General features: G+C 38.1%; 1 protein-coding gene and 1 long non-coding RNA gene across 13 annotated transcripts in view; one reads left to right on the top strand and one right to left on the bottom strand.

Moving 5' to 3' along the window:
* Positions 1-23,054, top strand: part of RPS6KA5 (ribosomal protein S6 kinase A5) — a 183,102-nt gene that overhangs the window by 78,571 nt on the left and 81,477 nt on the right. The gene's annotated exons all lie outside the window — the stretch shown is intronic.
* Positions 7,390-22,798, bottom strand: LOC123584220. 2 transcript variants are annotated; one of them, XR_006705262.1, is made up of 3 exons: positions 21,461-22,798; positions 10,822-11,976; positions 7,390-7,441 (listed from the first exon to the last, which is right to left on the bottom strand). It is a non-coding gene; the product is annotated as an uncharacterized LOC123584220 (long non-coding RNA). The 2 variants fall into 2 exon arrangements; XR_006705261.1 differs by lacking the exon at positions 7,390-7,441 and having other exon boundaries at positions 9,060-11,005; positions 11,791-11,976; positions 21,461-22,788.

Here is a 23,054-nt window from a genome sequence, read left to right as displayed (position 1 = left end):
CTTTGTCTCTCTCTGTCTCAAAAATAAATAAACGTTAAAAAAAAAAAAAAATTAAAAAAAAAAAAAAAAAAAGCAAACTCCAGTAGGCCTGTATTTCAGGGTGCCTGATATCAACTACCAACAGTCATAACCAGAGGTAGCTTGTCCCGTGTACTGTTCTGATTGCTCTCTTTTTCACTTACAAGTGTGTCCTAGAGCTCACCCTGCATAAGTTCATAAAGATCTTCTCATTCTTGGGATGCCTGGTTGGCTCAGTCGGTAGAGCATGTGACTCTTGATCTTGGGGTTGTAGGTTCGAGCCCCACATTGGGTGTGGAGATTACTTAAAACTAAAATCATAAAAAAAAAATCTCATTCTTTTAAATTTCCTTTGTAGCAATGCCATTCTGTTCTATGGTGTACATAACCAGTTCTGTATGACTGGGTCTTTGGGCTGGTTCTAATCTTATTTTGAGGCTTCAGATACAACTTTGCACATGTAATTTCCCACTTGCGTAGGAAAAAACCATAGGCTTTCTAGGTCTGTATTTTGCATATACCCTTCCATAGCAGTTGCATCATTTTATACTCCCACCAGCATTGTCCTCGAGTGCCTGTTTGTCTGTGGAGCACGATTGAACTCGTGGGTGTTTCCTGGTCTCACAGGCGAGGAGTTGCATCTCAGTATAGAGCTAATGTACGGTCTTGTTAGTGACAGTGAACATCTTTGCTTATGTTTTAAAGGTCATCTGGGGTTTTTATCTGAAAATCATTTGTACCCTTTGCTCATTTTTTTCTTAATTTTCGAGGAGCTCTTAGAGAGAGGAACCATTTGCAATATGCATTGTAAAATTTCCCCTGCTTTCCATTTGCCTCTTGACTTTACGATGTTTTTACCAGGTAAACAATTTAAATTTATGTGTAGTGGAATTTATTTTAAAACTATTTTTATGGCTTACAGATTTTCAGTCATAAAAATCCTCATAAAAGATCTCCTCAAATTTGAGGGTTATAAAAGAACTCAGTGATGTTTTTTTCCAGTGCTTATATAGTCTTATTTTTTGGATTGAGTACTTTGATACATGGAGCATTTTTCTTTGCGTATAACATAAAATAAGTATCCAACCTAATCTTTTTCGTATGACTACTGGTTTTCTCAGTACCATTTAGTAAAAAAAAGTCCAAATTTCCACTGACCCGAGGCTCTGCCTTTCCCATATTTTAAATTCTCATATACATCAGAGTCTGTTTCTTGATTCTCTGCTCTGTTTGGTTTGTTGAATCACCGGCCATAATCATGCTATTTTAGTTTATCCAAGTTCTACAGTGTGCTTTAATACCTGGCAAGGCTGGTCCTCAGAACCTTTTGGGGGGCCATCGCGTTTGTTTATTTTTCAACATGAGCTTTAGAATCAAATTGTTGAGTTCTGTATGGGTGTTGAGCTTGTTAGGGTGTTTTTATTGGGATTGTTTTAAATTAAAACAAATTTAGGGAGAATTGACATTTTTATGAAACGGGTTATTCCTGCTTAAGAACACGGTATGTCTTTTCTCATGTGTTGAATTCTGAGACCTACAGGAGCGTTTCTCATTTTCCTCCCACCCACATTTCTTAAGTTAATCTTAGATAATCTGCCACGTGTCACCATTGTAAATGGGGTCTTCTCTTCTACTGTATCTTCTAGCTGAGAGCTGACAGTCTTTGTACATTAATTTTATACCTGCTGTCTGACTGCATTTTCTTACCCCCTCCATGGTACTTGTGTCCTGTCCCATTCTTTCTCAGCCTGCTCATGGCACACTGACTGGTTTGTCTCTAAGTTTTGCTGAAGGAACAGGTTATGAGATTTATTACCATTCTTGCTGTTCTTTAGGATGTGTTGGGAGCTGACGTGGATACCCACAACTAGGTTGCTGTCACATTCCTCCTCGGATTCATGGCTCACTGGGCATTTCTTGACCAGTCTCGTTCTCTTGGGATAAAATTTGCCTGATTGGCACAGGCTTCTCCAAACGATAAGATTATTGTAACGTTAGTATTATCTTGACAGATGCTTACCCTTGACACTTGCCAGATACGGAGTATAGTGTTTCTGTCAGAACTGCGTAGGTACGATTGTTTCCTACAATACACCTGGTTTAGTTGTAATTGTCTTCCATTCATTTCTGTTGTTTTACTGTCTTCTACCTTAGGGCTCAGTAGCAGTGACTAGACTTGTCTCCTGGGCTGTAATTTGTTGACTACTCCTGTATACTCCATCTGTTGGAAGTCGCATTTCTGTGGGTTGTTTTTTTTTTTTTAATTCTACATCATGAATATCTTCTTAGGCTCTGTTGTAATTTACATCTAATGGTATCATATGGATTTAATGGGTTTTCTCCGTTATATAATTATTTAGCCTTTCCAAGTCTTATAACATGCAAACCATACGTACTTCCTTTTATAACTTTCTTTGTACCTCTCTCTGTATGGTTATAACAAGAAATATAAAAATATTTTAATCTATTCTTGTTCTCTCTCTCTCTCTCTCTCTCTGTCTCTTAAAATTGTATTCATTTTAACTAACAGTGGGAGAGAATTCTCTGTGGAAAATAATCTATAAAAACAATTTTTCTTTTGGTATTCTCTGATCTGTTAATGGTAATTTTGTCAAAATACCAGCTGATTTATGACTGTATAAACTATCAGATTTATCAGTAGAATTAAGACACTAAAGAAGAGAGTGAAGAAACAAATCACAAAGGGTTTTATAAAGGTGATGCCAAGGAGCTTTGTTAATAATGAATGCCACCCCGGCCTTGTAGACAGTATCATGAGTCATCCTTTCAATATGAATTGAAGTTATTGAAAGCATTAAAGTTTCACTTTTGAGTCTTAATATCATCTCACACTTTGCAGGGCGAGCAGTTGGAGTGGATCATGATACATTGCAGTCTGTAGTACTTGGCAAAACAGGCAGTAATGGAAGGAACTTCCTTTTCTTTGCTTTGAAGTAAATAGGACTAATTTCCAACACTGATAGAGATGTCTTGGTCAGAACTTTATAATGATTTTGATAAGCTGGAATGCATTCATGAAGAAGTGCTATTAGAAAGTTGAGCTAAAACCAAAAGAAAAAAAAAAGGAAGATGACTTTGGCATGACATTAAAAAGAAATTATTTTCAGGTATGTGTGGTATATCATATTAAGACTGTACTTGAGATACAAGACAAGAAGAGGTGCGATCAAGAGAGATTTGGGTGGTCTGGAGGAGGAAGAGTAGGTGGAAATGAGAACCAGAATGTGTAGGAGTTCATGTATTTGAGGCCAATCCGAAGCAAGAGAAAAATTTGTAGGGGAAGAAAATAAAAGAAGGCCAAGTAATAGTGCACAGTGGGAGTAGTGGTGAGGGCAGAATATGGGACTTAAAGCAGATAGCTCTTTGGAGGGTGCCACCGTAAGAGGAAACATGAGAGAGAAATGCTAAATAAAGGGATTTGAGATTAAAAAGGTCAAATGACTAGAGGTCAGAGTATTGCCAGACATAAGTAGATCTGTGGAGAGTGAAAGTAGAACTAGAAGATCTCCCTTTGAAAACAGGAGATGTAGGATTTCACCCTTGGTTTTGTCTGTTGGCTCTGCTTCCCCTCCTGCCAGCTGATTTCAATGAGATGACATAAACAAAACAGAGCCTTCAAAAGTTGACCCAACTCTTCCCATGGTTATCCTTGTATACCCTCAGGGGAAAATAGTGCTGTGTAGGTCGTTTCTGTAGTCTTTTGTAACATTTGAAGACTCACCAAACTTAGTATCTCGAGTGGATTTCAGTGTCTCCACCTATTAATAGAAGCACATAAACTAAGAACAGCAGAGAGTTTCTGCGTTCAGCAGTAAGTCACATCAGATGTGCATGGGTCTGAGCAGCTGAAACTATCCTCTACCAACTAGCAATGTATGTTCCTTCTCAACAAAGTGAACGTGTTCCATGTTATTAATGCTCTTGTTGCATGACTTCTCAACAGTATACTCAAAGCATGAACAGAAAACGTTGTTGCAAATACTTAGAAGTGATTTCGAGTACCTATTTTTTTGTTTTGAAATGGAAAAATTAAATAATACGTAGAAAGTAATAATTGTGATTGAAAGCGGATGCTGTTTACTTTAATGTTAATCCCATAACATATTTCCCCAGTCTTACTGAGATGTAATTGACATATAACATTATATTAAAGATGTACAACATAATGATTTGATATGTTTATATGTTGTGAAATGATTACCACACTAAGTTAGTTAACACCCATCACCTCAGAGAGTTACAAAAATTTTTTCTTCTGATGAGAACTTTTAAGACCTACTCTCTTAGCAACTTGCAAATATACAGTACAGTATTGTTAATAAGAGCCCCATAAAATATTGTCTCAAAAATATGAATAATTTGTCATAGGGAGTTGCTGGAATCCTGGAAATTTTGTGGGGATCTTCAGGTCGAGTTCTGAAGATGAGTTCATTGTTTTTAAAAAACAAATGTACTAGCTTAAAGGCTGCTTCTTTCTCTTCCAATCTCCTCCCCCTTTCCCAAACACACACACAGACAGACCCACACCACAGAGTGTGCTGTCCTAAATCCAAGAAGGAAATACTATTGAGGATGCGATAACCCTACAACAACAAAACGGAATCTACTTGCTGTTGTTAAATATCTGTGTCAGTTAAGTGTCCTTGAAATAAGACATAAATTGCATCCCTTGTATGAAAAAAAAAATTTGACCTAAATTAGAGGAACATCATTCTAGCATAATAGAGAAAAAGATTATTTTAATGGGAACTGTGAAGGATCTGGCACTTTATAATTATTTTTAATTATTTTCTACAAGGACATATTAATGTGTCACAGTACTAGAATTGCTGCCCACTGGTAGAAGTCTTATACACTGTAACTTGTTACTTCTCTAGACATAAACTTCACCCAGACTTTTGGGTGAAGACTTCTTCCTCAGTCCATGGGCCTGATACTAAGCCAGTTTAGAAGCATAGGGACTCTTGAAGGTCTCAAAAGTAGACGAATAAATGATGGTTCATAGGAGAGATGATATGTGCCTTCAAATTCAAGTTCATTATGTAAGTTTCCTGGAGGACTCTTTGGGATACTGACCCCTTTGGTACAAGAGGTGAACTGTATCAAGATTTTGTCAATTCTAAAACTCTTCATGCATGCTACAAATATGAGCCTGCTTACCCCGTGCCAAGTGCTTGGAAATAGTAGCAAACAACCTAGACAAGATTCTCTACCCTCAGAGCCTTGTAATCGAAAAGGGGGACAGACATTAAATAAATTAGCACATAACTGAGTACTTAGTTGAAGCAAGTAGTCGGAAGGAGATGCAGAGGGCACTAATGAAAGTCAGTCGTGAAAACACCTAAGTCTAGTCTGTGTTGTCAGGCAAGACCTTCCCAGAGAAGTGACATTTAAAGTGTAATTTAAGAGGAAGAATAGAAGTTAGGTGAGCAACAGGAGGGGATATGGAAGAATGTTCCAGGCACAGGGCTCCACCCAGCATGTGTAGTAGCCTGAAAATAGGAGCAGTAGAGGGCTACCAAAATGTCAATGGGAACCCAGTGGAAACAGTCCTGTGCTGTGTGGTTGTGAGGTCAGATCATGCAGGGCTCTTAGATCTTGGAGTCGGATGGACTTGTGTCACCTTAAGCAAGTCCCTTGGTTTTAAGCATGATTTACAACTTACCAATGTCTTCTCCATTAGCTGTTTTGCAAAACAGACTACCCCAAGTTAAGTGGCTTTAACACAGCCATTTTGGGGCAAGTCAGTGTGGGCTGGACCCACAGGCGTGGTTCCCCAGTCTTACTTTAATCTCCTTGAAATCTTTCTCTTGGTTTGCAAAGTACAGCTGAAAAGTCAAGTAATGTGAGGGCTGAAAAGCATCCATTGTCTGGTAACACAAGGTTGTTTTTAACCCTAGTCTACGGTGCTATTATGAAGGTGGACGTTGTTCTGTAGTGTGTTAAGCAGTAAATAGAGGCTGTGGTGGGCCGAATGATGGCCACCCAGAAATGCTCACAGCCTAATCCTTGGAACCCATGAATATGTCGGGTTATACGACAGATGAGAATTAAGGTTGCAGATGGAATTAAAATTGTTAGTCAGCTACCTTAAAATAGGGGGATTTTCCCAGATTACCTGGACAGGCCCAGTGTGATCACAGGGGAGGGTGGTTAAAAGTGAAAGAGGAAAGCAAAAGAGGAGAGTGCACTGGAGATGTGACTACAGAAGAGGTTAGAGTAACCGGGTGTGAGCAGTTGACTTGACTGCCATTGCTGGCTTTGAAGATGGAAGGGGCCATGAGCCCCAGTGTGGGTAGCCTCTTGAAGCTGGAGAAGACCAGGAAACAAGACTTTCCCCCAGAACTTCCAGAATAAATGCAGCCCTGCTGACACCTTGATTTTAGCCCAATGACATGCATGTCAGACTTAACGATCTACAACATAAAGTAATAAATTTGTTTTGTTTTAAGCCACCAAATCTTGTAGTAATTTGATTACCAACAATAGGAAGTGAACAGAGGGTAGGGAGAGTCGGATATCCACATAGACCCTCTAAAGAAGTTTGCCATCAAAGGAAGAAGAAAGAGAAGATGAGGACCTGCAGGATTTAGGGAGGATGGTATTGTTTGAAAATGGCAGAGATTCTGCACTTTTGAATTTTTACATTATTTGTGTGATTTCCGAGTTATTTTTATGCTTCTTAGAGATACAGCATCAGAGTGCTTACCCAACACTCCCCACTACTATCACATAAAACTCTTTAAAAGCAGTTAATTGTACTTGAATACAAATCAGATATCTCTGCAACTTTAAAACTTGATTGCACTAAAATACCAATTCTATAAGAACATTTCTCTTTAGCTTAACACTGACTAAAACTAATTATACCCTAGTAGTACTTGATGGTAATATATGTTAAACATTTATAAGCCTTGAAATTATGCTTACGTTGAGAAAGTAGATGTCAGGACACCATGAATTTGAATTTTATTTCTAAATCATTACAAGTAAACTGGGCATTATTTTTCAATCCTATAAATTGTAATTGATCTCTATAAACAATAACAGTAGTCAATAAACACTGTACAATGCATGCTTATTATATCTGGCCCAAGTTTAACTCTTGGTAGCTCATTGAATCCTCATGACAATCTTATGTGGGAGTTGGAATTATTTATATTCACATTTTACAGATAGAGAATATGAGCCATTAAACATAAAAAGACCCGTTTAGCAAATACAAAAGAATTGAGATATAATTTTTTTTAAGTTTTTATTTATTTATTTTGAGAGAGACAGAGACAGCACAAATGGGGAGGGGCAGAGAGAGAGAAGGAGAGAGAGAATCCCAAGCAGACTCCAAACTGTCTGTGCAGAGCTCGATGCGGGGCTCAAACTCACAAAACCATGAGATCAGGACCTGAGCAGAAACCAAGAGTCAGACGCTTAACCAACTGAGCCACCCAGAGCGCCCAGAGATATAATTTGTATTATCTTAAGTTGGCTTTATTGTGATTTTTTTTACAAACTTCTGCCTTTTAAAATATTTTTAAAAAATTTGCATGTAGTTGACACACAATATTACACTGATTTCAGGTGTACGACATAGTGTTTTTCATCTTCTCTATACGTTATGCTACCTCACCACAAGTATGGTTACCATCCGTCCCCTTACAACACTATTAAAATACCATGGACTGTCTTCCCTGTGCTGTGCTTTTTATTCCTGTGACTTACTCATTCCATAACTGGAAGCTTGTTGACCCATTTTGCCCATCTCCCCACCCCCTTCCCACTGGCAACCATTAGTTTGTGCTCTGTATTTATAAGTCTGATTATGCTTTTGTTTGCTTACTCATTTTTTTGTTTCCTAGATTCCACATATGAGTGAAATCTTATGGTGTTTGTCTTTCTTATTCCAACCTACTTCATTTACCAAAATACCCTCTGGGTCCATTCTTGTTGCAGACAGCAAAATCTCATTCTTTTTAATGGCTCTGTAATATTCCAGTGTGTGTGTGTGTGTGTGTGTGTGTGTGTACACACACCCCACATCTTCCTTATCCATTTGCCAGTAAACATTTAAGTTGCTTGCTTCCATATCTTGGCTGTTGTAAATAATGCAGCAGTAAACATAGGGGTACATATATCTTTTCAAATTAGTGTTTTCATTTTCTTTGGGTAAATACCCAGTAGTGGAATTACTGGATCACATGGTATTTCTGTTTTTAATTAAAAAATTTTTTTAATGTTTTATTTATTTTTGAGAGAGAGAGAGAGAGAGAGACAGACAGACAGACAGTCTACAAGGGGGTAGGGACAGAGAGGAGGGAGACACAGAATCTGAAGTAGGCTCCAGGCTCCGAGCTGTCAGCATGGAGCCCAATGCAGGGCTCACGCTTGTGAACCACAATATCATGACCCGAGCCAAAGTCAGACGCTTAACCGTCTGAGCCACCCAGGTGCCCCTGTTGCTAATTTTTTTTTTTTTAATGTTTATTTTTATTGAGAGAGAGAGAGAGAGAGAGAGAGTATGTGCGAGCAGGGGAAGGAGAGAGAGAATCCCAAGCAGGTTCTGCCCTGTCAGAGCAGAGCCTGATATGGGGCTTGATCTCATGATCATGACCTGAGCAGAAATCAAGAGTCAGATGCTTAACAGACTGAGCCACCCAGGCGCCTTCTGTTTTTAATTTTTTGAGGAAGCTCCATACTGTTTCCCACAGTGGTTGCACCAGTTTACATTCCCACCAACAGTGCATGAGGGTTTTTTTTCCTCTACATCCTCACCAACACTTGTTATTTCTTGTCTTTCTGATTCTAGCCATTCTCACAGGTATGAGATGATACCTCACCTGTGGTTTTGATTTGTATTTCCCTGATGAGGAGTGATGTAGAGCATCTTTTCATGTGTCTGTTGGCCACCTGGATGTCTTTGGGAAAATGTTTATTTGGGGTTTTTGTCTATTTTTTAACCAGATTGATTTTTTGGTGTTGAGTTGTGTAAGTTCTTTATATATTTTTTATATTAACCCCTTAAAATGTAATCATTTGCATATAAGAAGTTTCTTTTAGTTTACTCAAGGAACCAGCAGTCTATACAAGCATCATTTAAGGTCTTGCATTGTATGGACTATAAAATAGGTTCCAGCTGCTGCACACTCTCAGATTTTCTTCCTCTCTTCTTTCTTTGGCACGTTAACAATTTCTTGGAAATTTTTGGAAATGCCTATCATATTTGGTAAAAATTTAAACATAATAATATCAAGAGTTGGTGAGAACTTTGTTTTTTAAGGCATTCATTCACTGTTGGTGGGGAGTATGAGTGGCTATAAGCCTTTCTGAGGAAAGTGCTTATAAAATATTGTCAGCAATAAAAATTTAATATGTAAGTATGTTATAGCTCTGCAGTCTAACTCTATGAATCTGTCCTACTAATCTATACTTGCCCAGCCAGACAAAATGTACATCCAACCAACAAAGAGAAAGAGCAATGGAATTAGAAAATCATCATTGGATCCAAAGTGGGTAGACAGTGGTTTGATGAGGAATAGGATATTTCTACATAGTCTCAATTCATCTCCCCATAAATTACCAGTTAATTACAAAAGGAAACAGAGTAACTCTACTATGGAGAAACCTGGCAAACACCACACTAATCATGTGATCAAAATTAACACCAATATTGGGAGAACTAGCATCACATGCTTCCTGATATTTTCTAAGACGGTCACATCGTGTCATTGCTATTCCTTCCAAGAATGCATAACCTGCATCTGATCATGAGAAAACATCTGGGGGAAAAAAATGAAATTCAGGGTTTGTCTATGAGATAACTGAACTATCTTCTTCATAGATGTCAAGATCAAGAAAGAAAGAAAGACTGAGGGTCCAGACTAAAGACCTAGGATCTCCAATGCATTGTGTGATCATAAACTAGGTCCTAGGCTAGAAACAAAAGTAGCTAGAGAGCGTATTAGTGGGACAGATGACAAGACTTGAATAAAGGGCAAATTAGATAATAGTGTTTTTATCATAAAGTTTCTGATCTTGATAATTGTACTGTGGTTATAGAAAAGGGTGTTTTTTTTTTTTTTCCTTAGGAGGTGCACCCTGAAGGATTTAGGGGTAGGAGCGTGATGTCTCCAACTTATTCTCAGGAAGAGTATGCACATATATAAAAACACGAAAGAATACTAAAGCAAATGAAGCAAAATGTAAACAGTTGGTGAATTTTCATCATGGTTATGTAGGGATTCCTTGTACTGTTCTGGCAGATGTTTTTTGTAAGTTTGAAATTATATCAAGATAAGTTTAAAAATAAATAAATAAAGCCCACAGGCAAGGCATGATGACCTAGGAAAAACTTTTCGAATAGGGCCTAGATGTAATGACAGTTTTCACCAGCCTTTCTTGACTAAAGATGATGCCACATTTCGTGTCAATATTCCATATAATGTAAGCCTGAGGAACAAGATTAGAGTATAATTTGTCCAAAATGGTGTTATTCAAGTTTATACTTCTGTTCTGACTTTGGCCAGAGCCATTATGGCATATCCAGAAAGAGGTATAGATACAATTACATGTATTGTCCTTTGTATGTATTATTTCTCACAACCAAATATTTGATGAGATTTGGACTGCTGACAATTTGAGGTTCTAATCTCTGACAAGGACCTAGACTGTAGTGGTGCCTGGCTGGCTCTATTGGTAGAACATGGGACTCTTGATCTCAGGGTCGTTAATTCTAGCCCCATGTTGGGTGTGGAGCCTACTTCAACAACAATAACAACAACAAAGAACCTGGACTCCTAGACTGTAGCTCTTCTGTGTTGCCAAATTCAATTCATCGTCTTGAACAGGCAGGTGGGCTAAGGTTATCACCTCTTAGGAAAAATTAAGGAGTCTTCCACAAGGATGGAGGTATTCCTGAAGTCAAGGCCAAGTAATTTTTTTTTTTTTTTTTAGAAAACAGCCCAGTCCATTCCTGCAAGATATAAATTGACTCTTTTAAATTATATGCTATAAGTGGGTCAGTGATAATTTTAGCTTGGTACATTCTTAGAAGAGATTGAAACTCATTGTTTACTGTGGCCGTTAAAAAAAACCCTCTGTGTAGCAACCCCCCCCCCCCCCCGCCAAGAATGTCTACTTTTGAGCACTGTGACATTCAGATGAGCCCTCCAAACTTGTCAAACTTAATTGTGAAAAACATGTAAGATAGCACAATTTTATGACCAAATATATAGAATTATTGGCTCTAAGCCATTTACATGTTTGAAGGACAAAACAGTTGATTTTCTTTTTTTTTTAGAACAGTTGATCTTAAGGCAGTTTTTTGGACAGTAATTAACCAGACCAGCTGCACGATGAGGCTGCTGTTAGTAAGCAACAGTAAAACCATATTTGGAGGAAGTGAAGCACATTTCTAACACGGCATAAAAAAAATCACTCTTTGGAGTTAGACTGCCCATATTCATAATCCCTATCCTCCCACTCACAGGATATACAACTTTGTATAATTTGTTTAGCCTCACTATTCTCCAGGGAGTACCTATTTTCTCTGGGGATCATACTATTAGAATAGTACCTAAGAGCACTGTTAATAAGGGTCAGATTCACTGTCATATCTAAGTGGAACAGGCACATAGAAGGTGCCCCATGTCTGTAGTTGTTATTACTTCTTTGGTCTCAAAAGCAGCGAGCTGTGTTGAGATAATAAATTTTAAAGGAGAGCAGTGAAAACGCTGTTTTATGTTCCTGAATTCCTACCTGTCAGCAGCCCTTTCCTGCTTCCCTGACTTACAGGCTATAGAGATGCGGCTTCCATACAAACCGCAGTAGCCAAGAGCCTTCACTGAGTCAGTACCACTTGGTCCACTTTATGTCCAGAGAGGCAAGAAGATTCAGGAATATCGGTAAAAATGGAACATTCTCATGCTGTTTCTGACAGTTTCCCTATCATAAACAGAATAAAAACAGTCAGCATTGGCTTCAAACAAACAAACAAACAAACAAACCACCAAAAAACGCCAAACTTCATGCTTGCAATTTGTTGTGAAAGAAATTGGCAGAAACCTGAGAAATCTAATTTCTAGAAATCTAATGAATCCATAATCTGTACGGGAAACTTATTACTCGGGGTAGACATGTTGGCATGGGCCAAAAGCTGACCAAGCAGAGTAGACCTGAGGTAATTCTAGTTTCCACTCAGCGACTTTTTTCAGTCTGAGCTTTTAGTAAGTCTTTTATGGGAGGAGATATAATTTATGCTCAGTTGGAAAGGATGGGGGTGAAGGGTGGGGTTCCTTGCTTTATAAAGCTGAGAAGAATCTTCCTCCCAGATATCAGTAAGGATCTGGGTTTTTGTGATGTCACTGACCATATCCATGCCATTGCTAATTCTGTCCCAGAATCTGCCTGCTTTCCTGATTCCAGTATTCTCCTTCAGAGAGTCAAGATTTTATAATTCAGCTCATATTTAACAATATCCCTACGGTCTTTTAAATTTGTGTTATTGTTGTCTCACTGCCTGGCTAAATTGTTTTTACTTAGGGCAAGCAAGCCCCAACTTTACCCTAGTAGATTTGCTAGATCTCTTGATAAACACACCAATGTAAAGACACCAGAATGCAGTCCCAGCACATCCTCAGTAGTCAGAGATCTTGTTGAAAATGAAAACCCCTTGCTCCATTTCACTTTGTAAAGCTCTGGACCTCACCAGTCCAATCCTAACTACAAATAATCCCCAGGACAGCTATGCCAAGCAAGGGTAGAAGTCAGTGAGAAGTGAGCTCAGTGCCCCGGAGAGGCCGGAACCAGGTGTGTGTGCCGTGATGATAAAGTTTGCGGTGCTGGAGACATGTTTTCAGATGTTTCCCATGTGCTGGCAGCCAGTACTCATTGGTTTGTTTGTAAATAGAACTTGATAGGAACTTTTCCACTCAAATTTACAATGTTGTTGTAGGGGCTATGTTCCTTAAGCTGTTTTTGGCTTCCAACTCCCTGGAGAATCTGATAAAAGCTGTAGACCCTCTCTTCTCAGAAGAATGCACAGATGCTTACGTATGCTTGAAAACAATTGCACGTAATTTCAAGGAATTTACATGAAGCACTTTCAGAGCCTGATCTTCATTGCTCAAAAATCAGCCATAAGAAGTCTATCTTCCTCTCCCTCAAAACGTTCCAGAGGGCTCTTTTGTACCTCTTTAACAGTCTTTGAATAATTGAGGGTGATGATGAGGATCATGGTAACTACCTTGTATTGAGCTTTCAGTGTTTGTTAGACACTGTGTATTCCTTATCCCCAGAAGTGAACTCTGGGTCATCCTCTCCAAACCTGTACTTCCAGCAGCCTTCCCCAACTCCATCTCTTCAGGTGCTCCGGTAGGACTGGATCTGTACCCCTACCACTGCAGTCGCCTTCCTCCTAACCACCATCCTCTCTCACCCTGCTTCATTGCAAGCGATCCCCTTATTTCTACCCTTGCCCTTCTCAACACAGCAGCCAGAATCATTGATCCCAGTAAAGCGCAAGTCTTATCTTCCCTCACTGTTCTACTCAGAATCCTCTACAGGCTTCCCATCTCATTCAGAGTGAAAGATGAGATTCTTCCAATGGCCAGCTCAGCTCCAGAGGATCACAATACATTGTACCGTGCATGGTATGCATAGCAGCCCCGGTGATGGTCTGTAAGACTTTGCACAACTCTCCCACCCCCATAACTCAGTGACTTCTGTGACCTTCGCTCCCCTGCTACGTTTTCCTTGTTCACTGTGTTCTAGCCACGTTAGCTTCCTTCCTAATTGTTAGGTGCACCAGGCTCTCCCGCCTGAAGCCTTTGCATTTGTTACTTCTGCCAGGAATCGGGTCCCCCCAACATCTGCTTAGCTCATGTCTTCACTTTCTTAAATTCTTTGTTCAAGAGACACCTTGGTGAGGCATACACCGACCACCCTTATTAAAATGCAGTCCTCAGCTCTATCCTGGCATTCCCTATCTGCCTTTAGCTGTGCTATTTTTTCCATAGCAATCATCATCTTCCAACGTATTCATAGTATCTTGTTTACTTATGTTTCTCTCTTCCCACTGGAATGCAGGCTTCACTAGGATGGAAAATTATTGCCTGTTTAGTTTGGCATATGGGTGCAGTATCTAGAAAAGTAATTGTTATGTAATAAGGGCTCAAAGCCTGTTGAATGAAATGAACAAACCCTAGGGAAATATATTGCTCTCCTTTTATAATTATGGTTTTAGATTCAAAGAGATTAAGCAACTTGCTCAAAGTCACACAACTGATGAATGGTATCACTAGGATTTTTGGATTTTCTGACACTAAAGACTTAGGTTCTTAAATACCAAAAATACTTCTTTCCAAAGATATATAAAATAAGAGGTCAAAATGTAGTCTAGAAGTGGCAGTCTTACAAGGCTGAGGAGTCCAAAGTTGGAGTTTGGGGCCAACACAGTGGCTGCAAAGGACCCTTTTCCTTTGTGGCAAAGGACCCTGCCAAGAAGGGAACCACAGGTGAGGTGGTTCAGAAATCTCTGTGTGTGGACTGACTTCCCAGCAGTGAGTGCATGGGGTGAACATCTAAGTGGCCCAGACAAAAGCTGGAAAGGTTGAAAGAGCCCAATAAAGATTTCAGCAGCTCCCACCTTTGGGGAGACAGTTTGGAGTTAAATTCCTCCCAAGGTATAGGGACTTGGTAAATTCTACAAGACTTTTGTCAAAATTCTAGAAGAGCCAGGCCATAAGAGTAAGAACCACACTTGCAGAATCAAAAATAAGTGCTGGTAGCGAATTTTAACTCATTGAATAAACTAAACCCCTGAGTCCCTTCAGATGTAAATAAATAAATTGAATGATGGGATTTGGGATAATTACATGGTTTCAAAGTACTTCTCCAAAATTACTTACTAATTACAAAAGTGAAATAGGTAACTTTACGGTAGAGAAGCCAAGGAGACACTGCCTTAATCAAGAGATCAAAGTGAAAATCATTGATACTAGGATGAATCGAAATCAGGCCCTACCTGAGACGATGCACCAAGAACAGTGTGACTTCCATGATTTCCTCTAGTGATGCTCACCTGAGTATGATCATGCAGGTACATCAGACAAATTCAGATTGTGGGACAGTGTGCAAAGTACGAAGCCTGTAATCTTCCAAGTGTCAAGGTTATGAAAGTCAAGGGAAGACAGGAACTATTCCGAACTGAAGAAATTGGATGACTAAACTGAACATTTGATTCTAAACTGGAACCTTTTGCTGTAATACTTTGAGAACAACTAAGGAAACTTGACATTAGGATTGAGTATTAGATGGTAACAATATATTTGTTTTAATATACTGATTTTGTAAATGGTCATGTCGTGGTATGGCGTCCAAATGAAAGTATGCTTGAGTGATGGGTTGTCAACTTGACAAATCACTTAGATGGGTTCCTGAAAAAAGTTTTATGACTATATTTAAGACTTGTCTTTAGATTTATGATTGTTTCAAAATAAAATGAAAAAAAAAGTGTATTTCTATATAGTAGGATCAAACAACTGGAAAGTGGAATTTTTTGAACATAAAATACTTGGGAATAAATTTACTCTGTAAATTCTACATTGCTGAGAGAAATTAAAGAAAACATGATTAATAGAGAGATGTACCATGTTCATGAGTAGGAACACTCAATGTTGTTCACATGCCAGTTCTCCCTAAATTGAACTATAGATGGAAAACCGTCAAAGTCACAATCCAAGCAGGGTTTTTGGTGGAGACTGACAAACTGACTCCAATTCCTATGCAAAAACAAAGGAACTAGAATAGCTCGTTCAGTCTTAAAGAAGAACAAATATGGGAGGCTTAAATGATGTGATTAAAAATGACTATTAAGTTACAGTAATCAAGGCAGTATGGCATGAAACATATAGATCAGTGGAATAGAACAGGACTCCAGAAATACACCCACACTTCTATAGCCCTTTGATTTTTGACAAATGAGACAAAGCAATTCAATGGGGAAAGAAGTAAGTGGTGCTAGAACAATGAAAAAAGTGAATCTCAACACTTACTTTGCTCCATACACAAGTATTAGTTTGAAACAGACCCTAAACATAAAAGTTAGGCATATAAAGCATTTATAAGAAATCATAGGAGAATATCTTTATAACTAGTGTAGGCAAAGTCTCCTCAAAACAGTAACCAAAAGGAGGAGGCGGACGGAAGCAGTATGAGAAGAGGAGGAAGAAGGAGGAGGAGGAGAAAACTGAACTAATAAAAATTAAACATTTTCTGCTCATCAAGAGACACTTTTGAGAAAATTAAAAGCAAACCACTCACTCAGAGATAATATTTTCCATACATGTACTTGACAAAGAACTTGTATCCAAAATCTACAAGAATGCCTTTAAATTATTTTAAAAAGTAAACAAAGAGAGCTTGCTCCTAGAATGGTCATGTGAGGAGCTACATGGACCTGCTTTCCAGGGAAACAACTGTAACTAATAAAAATTATCATTTAAAATCTCTGGAGGTTAGCCTGTGGGTGGGCATACATACAGCAGTTGAAGAAACATTTATTCAAGGAAATCTAAATGTTAGAACAGCAAAACTGGGTGGCACTTGAGCCATGACCTTCTGCCCTCTCCCACACTGCATGACCGAAACTCCATTTGGGTGGGGGTAGCCAAGAAGTTGGGGTCCCCTTCCCCTCAGCTCCCAGTTAAGAGATACTGTATCTCATCAGGAGATTTCAGGACACCAAGCATTTCTCATTCACCCAGCTCCTTGCTACAGAGGGTAAATTCTTGGCAAAGAATTGTGGCTGAGAGTTTGGGAGCTCCTTTCCTCCACCCAGCCCCCACTCCTAGGGCAGAAGCTTTATTCTAGGCTTGGAAAGTTGAGAATATGGAGCTCTGATGCTCTTGCCCTGCTTGATTTGTAGGGTGAGGGTTCTGTGCTGGTAGAGGCAAAACTGAGAAGGCCAGGGACTAGTGCCTTCATGTAGCACCTTATTAATTAAGCAGGGGTGTCACTCTGAGAGAAGTGGGCCACTGTCCTCATCCCCAGCCCCAGAGCAGTGCATCAGAGATTTCCCCAGAGGGAGAAGTAGTGCATAAACCCGGAACTCTGAAGTTCTTAACAAAAGAACTTATTTGAAGCAGAGTATGTAGAAGTTCAAACCTAAGGATGAGGGGGGGAAATGAGGACTTTGGTGGTAAGCAATTAAGAGGAGGCTTCGTAGCTCCATTAGAGCGCACACTAAATTGTTGGAATGAGAATACCAGGGAAATAGTCAAGGATGAAGAACACTTTTGGGGCCAGAACAAATCTCAAACACTGGCCTCAGAAACTAACCCTACAAAGGAGCCTGAATTTATTGGATCAGACTGGGGAGCAACTTATGCCCCAGGGCATAAATTGAAAATAATAGATCAATCAGCCAGCAATTAGTGGAGCTCAACAACTGGCTATAATATGAAAGAGTCAGACAGCTTAACAGATCAGGTTCTTAAAGAAAGTAAAAAAAAAAGAGTCCTGCTAGACCATTCTATGAATGCCCAAGGCTGTGTCCTCTAAGGAGCAGCAGCAGAGACTTCTTGCAGGTAAAACAGACCTCACTAGAATACTCAGTTATTAAATAAAGAAAAAATAAAGAAAAACATGCTTCTGGTGGGGGTAGGGAGTTGGAATCAGATCATAACTTGAATCCACAAGAAAAAAAAAATGAAGAGAACCAAAAATGTAAATAAGGCTAACATGTTAAATTATAAATATATACTTGCTCTCCTCTCAGCTTCTCTGAAAGACCTAAAATTGTGTAATCATTCTTATATTCTGTTGGCTTGTAACATGTAGTTGTACTGTGTATAACAATATAGCATAAAAAGGAAGAGGCCATGAGCTCTACAGGAGTAATGTTTGTGTGTGTCACTGAAATTAAGTTGGTATATATCTGAAGCTTTTTTGATGTTAATGTGCATATAATAAGCCATAGCACAGCCACTAATAAAAAGTGAGATTCATTAAAGGAATTAAAATGTTATATTAGAAAATATTCACTTAGTGAAACAGAAAGGAGTAAAAGAGGAATAGAGAAAAAATATATAGAAAACAAAAAAGTAGAACAGCAGACAGACATCAACAATATCAATAATAACATTAAGTGTAAATGGAGTAGTCCATGTAATCAAAAGGCAGAAGTTGTCAGACAAGGGGAGAAAAGAATCAACATTATGCTGTTTACAGGAGATACAGTGTAGATTCAAAGATACAAATAGATTAAAGAATAAAGATGGAAAAGGAGAAATCACACAAACAGCAACTACAAGAAAGCAGGAGTGGCTTACTAATATCAAACAAAATAGACTCAAAAACAAAAAATGTTACTCCAGATTAAAAAGGGACACTTCATAATGATCAAAGTGCCAAATCATCAGGAAGACATAACAATTACAAACAAGCATGCATCTAACAATGTAGACCCAAAATACATGAAGTAAAACTGATAGAAATGAAGGGAGAAATAAACAACTCAACAACAGTACTCCACTTTCAATAATGCTTTAGATTAACTAAGCAAAAGAGCAGCAAGGAAATAGAAGATAAACCACCTAGATATAACAGACATCTGTAGAGCTCTCTGAACAAACACAGCTAAGTACATATTTTTCTCAAGTGGATAAGGAACATTCTTTTAAGATAGGCCATACGGTATGCCACTAAAAAAATAAATACACCTCTGGGTGCTTGGCTGGCTCAGTTGAAAGAGCATTGACTCTTGATCTTGGGGTTGTGAGTTTGAGCCCCACGTTGGGTAAATTTTACTTAAATAAACCTTTTTTTTTAAAACACCTTAATAAATTTTAAAAAGTTTAAAATTATACAAAGTATGTTCTCTGACTGCAATGGAATGAAGTTAGAAATCAATAACAAAAAGAAATTTGGGATATTCACAACTGTGAAATTTAACAATTTACTCTTATGTAACCAGTGTGTCAAAGAACAACTCTAAAGAGAAATCAGAAAATACTTTGAGATGAGAGAGAATGAAGACATGACATACCACATCTTATGAGATGCAGCTAAAGTAGTGCTTAGTGGGAAATTCATAGTTGTAATTGCCTGAATTGAAAAAGAAGAAAAAAAAATTTTTTTTAAAGAAGATCCCAACTCAGTAACTTTATCTTCCACCTTAAGGCACTGGAAAAAGAAGAGCTAACTCACACCAAAGCAAGCAGATACAAGGGAAATAATAAAGATTAGAGCAGAAATTAATCCAATAGAGAATGTGCAAACAGTAAAGCAAATGAGTGAAACCAAAAGATGATTCATTGACAAACCTGTAGTTAGACTGGCCAAGTAAAACAGGAAGAAGGCTCAAGTCAGCAAAATTAGGAATAGAAGAAGGGACTACTAACTACAGAATTAAAAAGGGTCATAAGGGAAAACTGAACAACTGTCTGCCAAAAATTAGACAATTTAGGTGAAATAAATTCCTAGAAAGGCACAAACTATTAGAGTTGACTAGAGGAAGTATAACATCTGAATAGACCTATAACAAGTAAGTAAATTGAAGAAGGAGAAGACGTGATAAACTAACCACAATGAAAAGCCCAGACCCATATAGCTTCCGTAGTGAATACTGACAAACGTTTTTAAGAAGGAATTAATGCTAGTCTTCACAAATGTCCAAAATATAGAAGAGGAAGAAACACTTTCCAACCAATTCTATGAGGCCAGTATTACCTCGACACCAAAACCAGACAAAAATATCAAGATAAATCAAGAAAATTATAAACCCATATCTCTTATGAATAAAGACACAAAAATCCTCAACAAAATACTATCAAACTGAGTCCAGCAACATATTAAAAGGAAGGTATACTGTGGCCAAGTAGGATTTATCCCAGGAATGCAAGGAAAAGTGAAAATCAATTAATATACCTTACTAGTCAAATAAAGGACAGAAACCATATTATCATCATGGTAGACATAGAAAAACATTTGACAAAATTCAACACTCCTTTGTGATAAAAACACTCCTACAGCTACTTTTTGGTAGGAATAGTGAACTTCCTCAAAATCAAGAGCCATTCTTTCCCCCTAAAATCAGGAGCAAGGCAAGAATACCCACTTTCACTGCTTTGTTCAACATGAATGGATTAACTCCAAATGTTTCAAAGATTAAAAGTAAGAGCTAAAATGAAAAAATTTCTTAGTGGAAGATGGGTAAATCTTTGCAACCTTGGTGTTGGCAATGGTTTCTTAAATATGGTATCAAAAGCACAAGCAACTAAAGAAAAAAAAGATAAATTGGAATTTAAATTGGATGGAGTGATGAAGATGTTTTAAAATTGAATGTGTTGATAGTTGCATAACTGAATATACTAAAAACTCGAATTTCATGGTATGTGAATTATATTTCAGGTTTTTTAAATGTTTATTTACTTTTGAGAGAGAGAGAGAGAGAGAGAGAGAGAGAGAGAGAGAGAATGAGTGGGGAGGGGCAGAGAGAGCCAGAGACACAGAATCCAAAGCAGGCTCCAGGCTCTGAGCTGTCAGCACAGAGCCCGACATCAGGCTCGAACCCGCAAGCCATGAGATCATGACCTGAGCCAAAGTCAGACACTCAATCAGCTGAGCCACCCAGGTGCTCCTATGTGAACTATATTTCAAATGAAGAAAAGAAAATCAGGGGCCCCTGGGTGGTTCAGTCAGTTATGTGTCTGACTCTTGATTTCAGCTCAGGTCACGATCTCACGGTTTGCAGGATCGAGCCCGTGTTAGGCTCTGTATTAAGAACGTGGAGCCTGCTTAGAAAATTCCCTCTCTCTCTCTCTCTCTCTCTGTGCCCCTTCCCTCCCCTGCACACTCTCTCTCTCAAAAATAAACTTAAAAAAATATAAACATCAAGAGGCAAACAAAACAAAACAAAACCCACTTTAATACACTTCACCAAAGAAGATATAAAAATGTTCAATAAGCTGGGGCACCCGGGTGGCTCAGTGGGTTGAGTGTCCAACTTTGGCTCAGGTCATGATCTCCTGGCTTATAAGTTTGAGCCTACATCGAGCTCGTTGCTTTCAGCCTATCAGTGCAGAGCTGGCTTCTACCCTCTGTCCTCCTCTCTGTGGCCCTTCCCCACTTGTGGTCTCCCAAAAATAAGTAAATATTTTTGTAAATGTCCAATAAGCCATGGAAAGATACTAAGTATCATTATGATTCAGGAAAGTGCAAATTAAACCCATAATGAGATACCACAACACACTAAACAGAACAACTAAAATTATAATGACTGAGAGTACCAACTGCTTACATTATAGAAATTCTCACTGACCTCATATCCCAGCCACTGATTAGCACAAGTACTTAACCCATAAGGACACTTCAGTTGTACCATAGTTCCTGCCATTATAGCCCTTTGGCAGCTTCTGTATCTACTTACCACTGTCGATACCTGGACCGCTGCGTAGAGCTGGCTGTTCACTTTGTAAAGTACGCAACCATGTACCTACAAATAAAACATGTTTATTTTATGAAAGTCAGGTCTTCACCTTTGGCTCTTGGGCGATTCCAAAAGTAGAAAGTAGGTTACTTGATGCTATTTTAGGTTTGTTTTCTTAAGTTTGTCATTAGTTGTTCTCTGTCTCCCCAATAAATGGAAAATAAACCACTTTCTATGTTCCAAGCAACCATAATCCACAGTAGTTAACCATTTCCATTGTATGGATAAAAACTGCAGCTGAGAGAATCTTGATTTGCTCAAGGCAGGACACAGTGAAACCGCTGTTTGATCCCAGTCTGAGAGTTACAAAGCCCAGGTCCTATGGCCTATATTGAGGTCCCTTAAAGATAGTATATTGGATTCTTTTTACAACACACTTGACTTTGAGTTTCAGAGTGATTTTTTTCAGAGTATATTTAATATTTATTCCACTGTAAAGAATTGTGTTTAATTAATATATCTATGGAGTGCTTCCTGTATGTGGGTACTGTTTGTAGAGATGAATACATTGATCCAGACTTGTAGAAAGCTCAGAGTTTAGTAGAGAAGGCAAGTGTGCAAATAAACATTTTCAATACAGTAAGATAACTGCAGTGGGAGAAGTCTTTAGTAAGTACAGTGGCTAACAAAAAAGGAAGTGATCAACTGCTGGAGTGGTTATTGAAGATGAGAAAATGGCATAGGACATGCAAGGGTGGATGGGTAGGAGTTTGTCAGTTGGTCAGCTGACCTGTGGGTGTCTGTTTCTGTGTCATGACTAAGTGTGGAAACCATGTATGCATAAACATCAGTATTTGATTTAAGTAAATAACTACTTAAAGGTAGAAAAAATTCATTGTTAGTTGGCAGGAATGCTGTGTTCCTTTACACCTTTTTAATAATTAGCTTTGTGTTAAGATATAATTAAAACCTCTGAGCAAAATGCAGAAGCCTTAGAAGGGCAATGCTTTTTATTGGCATGCGCTTTGTAAAACACACTGCAAAACAACCATTAGAGTTCTTTCATTCTGTTGCATCTGCTTTTTTGGAATTTAAAGCTAACCAGGCAAGATGAAACAAAAATTTGCAAGTTCGTGAAGATTTTGCTTTGTTCCTTTTTCAAATTTTGCTGAACTTGATAAATGAATATACTTGGGATGCATGCTTCTCAAATTTTTAGGAGGAAAGCTTTAAATTACATCTGTGACTATTTTCTAGGTATATGTTGTTTCTCACACGTAGATGTTGTGTGGTCAGGTAGCAGTGGTTAGTTTCTGATGAAGCTACTATCAGATTATCAATAAATGTCTTATTAGAGCTAATTACAAACAAATAATTTTTACAAATAATAATGGTAATTATTATTAAATATAATTATATTTATACTGTCTATATTATAATAATTATATTTATAATTAGTAATTATATTATTAATCACATTATAATATATTATGTTATATTATTATTATTATTATTATTATTATTATTATTCAGCTTTCTTATGTATTTCTCACTGTAGCCTTTTTTGTCTCTAATTTCATTATTCTTGGGATAA

This window comes from Leopardus geoffroyi, chromosome B3 (genome assembly GCF_018350155.1).
Source record: "Leopardus geoffroyi isolate Oge1 chromosome B3, O.geoffroyi_Oge1_pat1.0, whole genome shotgun sequence".
NCBI lineage: Eukaryota > Metazoa > Chordata > Mammalia > Carnivora > Felidae > Leopardus > Leopardus geoffroyi.
Note: the sequence above shows the minus strand (reverse complement) of the source record. Positions and strands in the feature narration are given on the sequence as shown.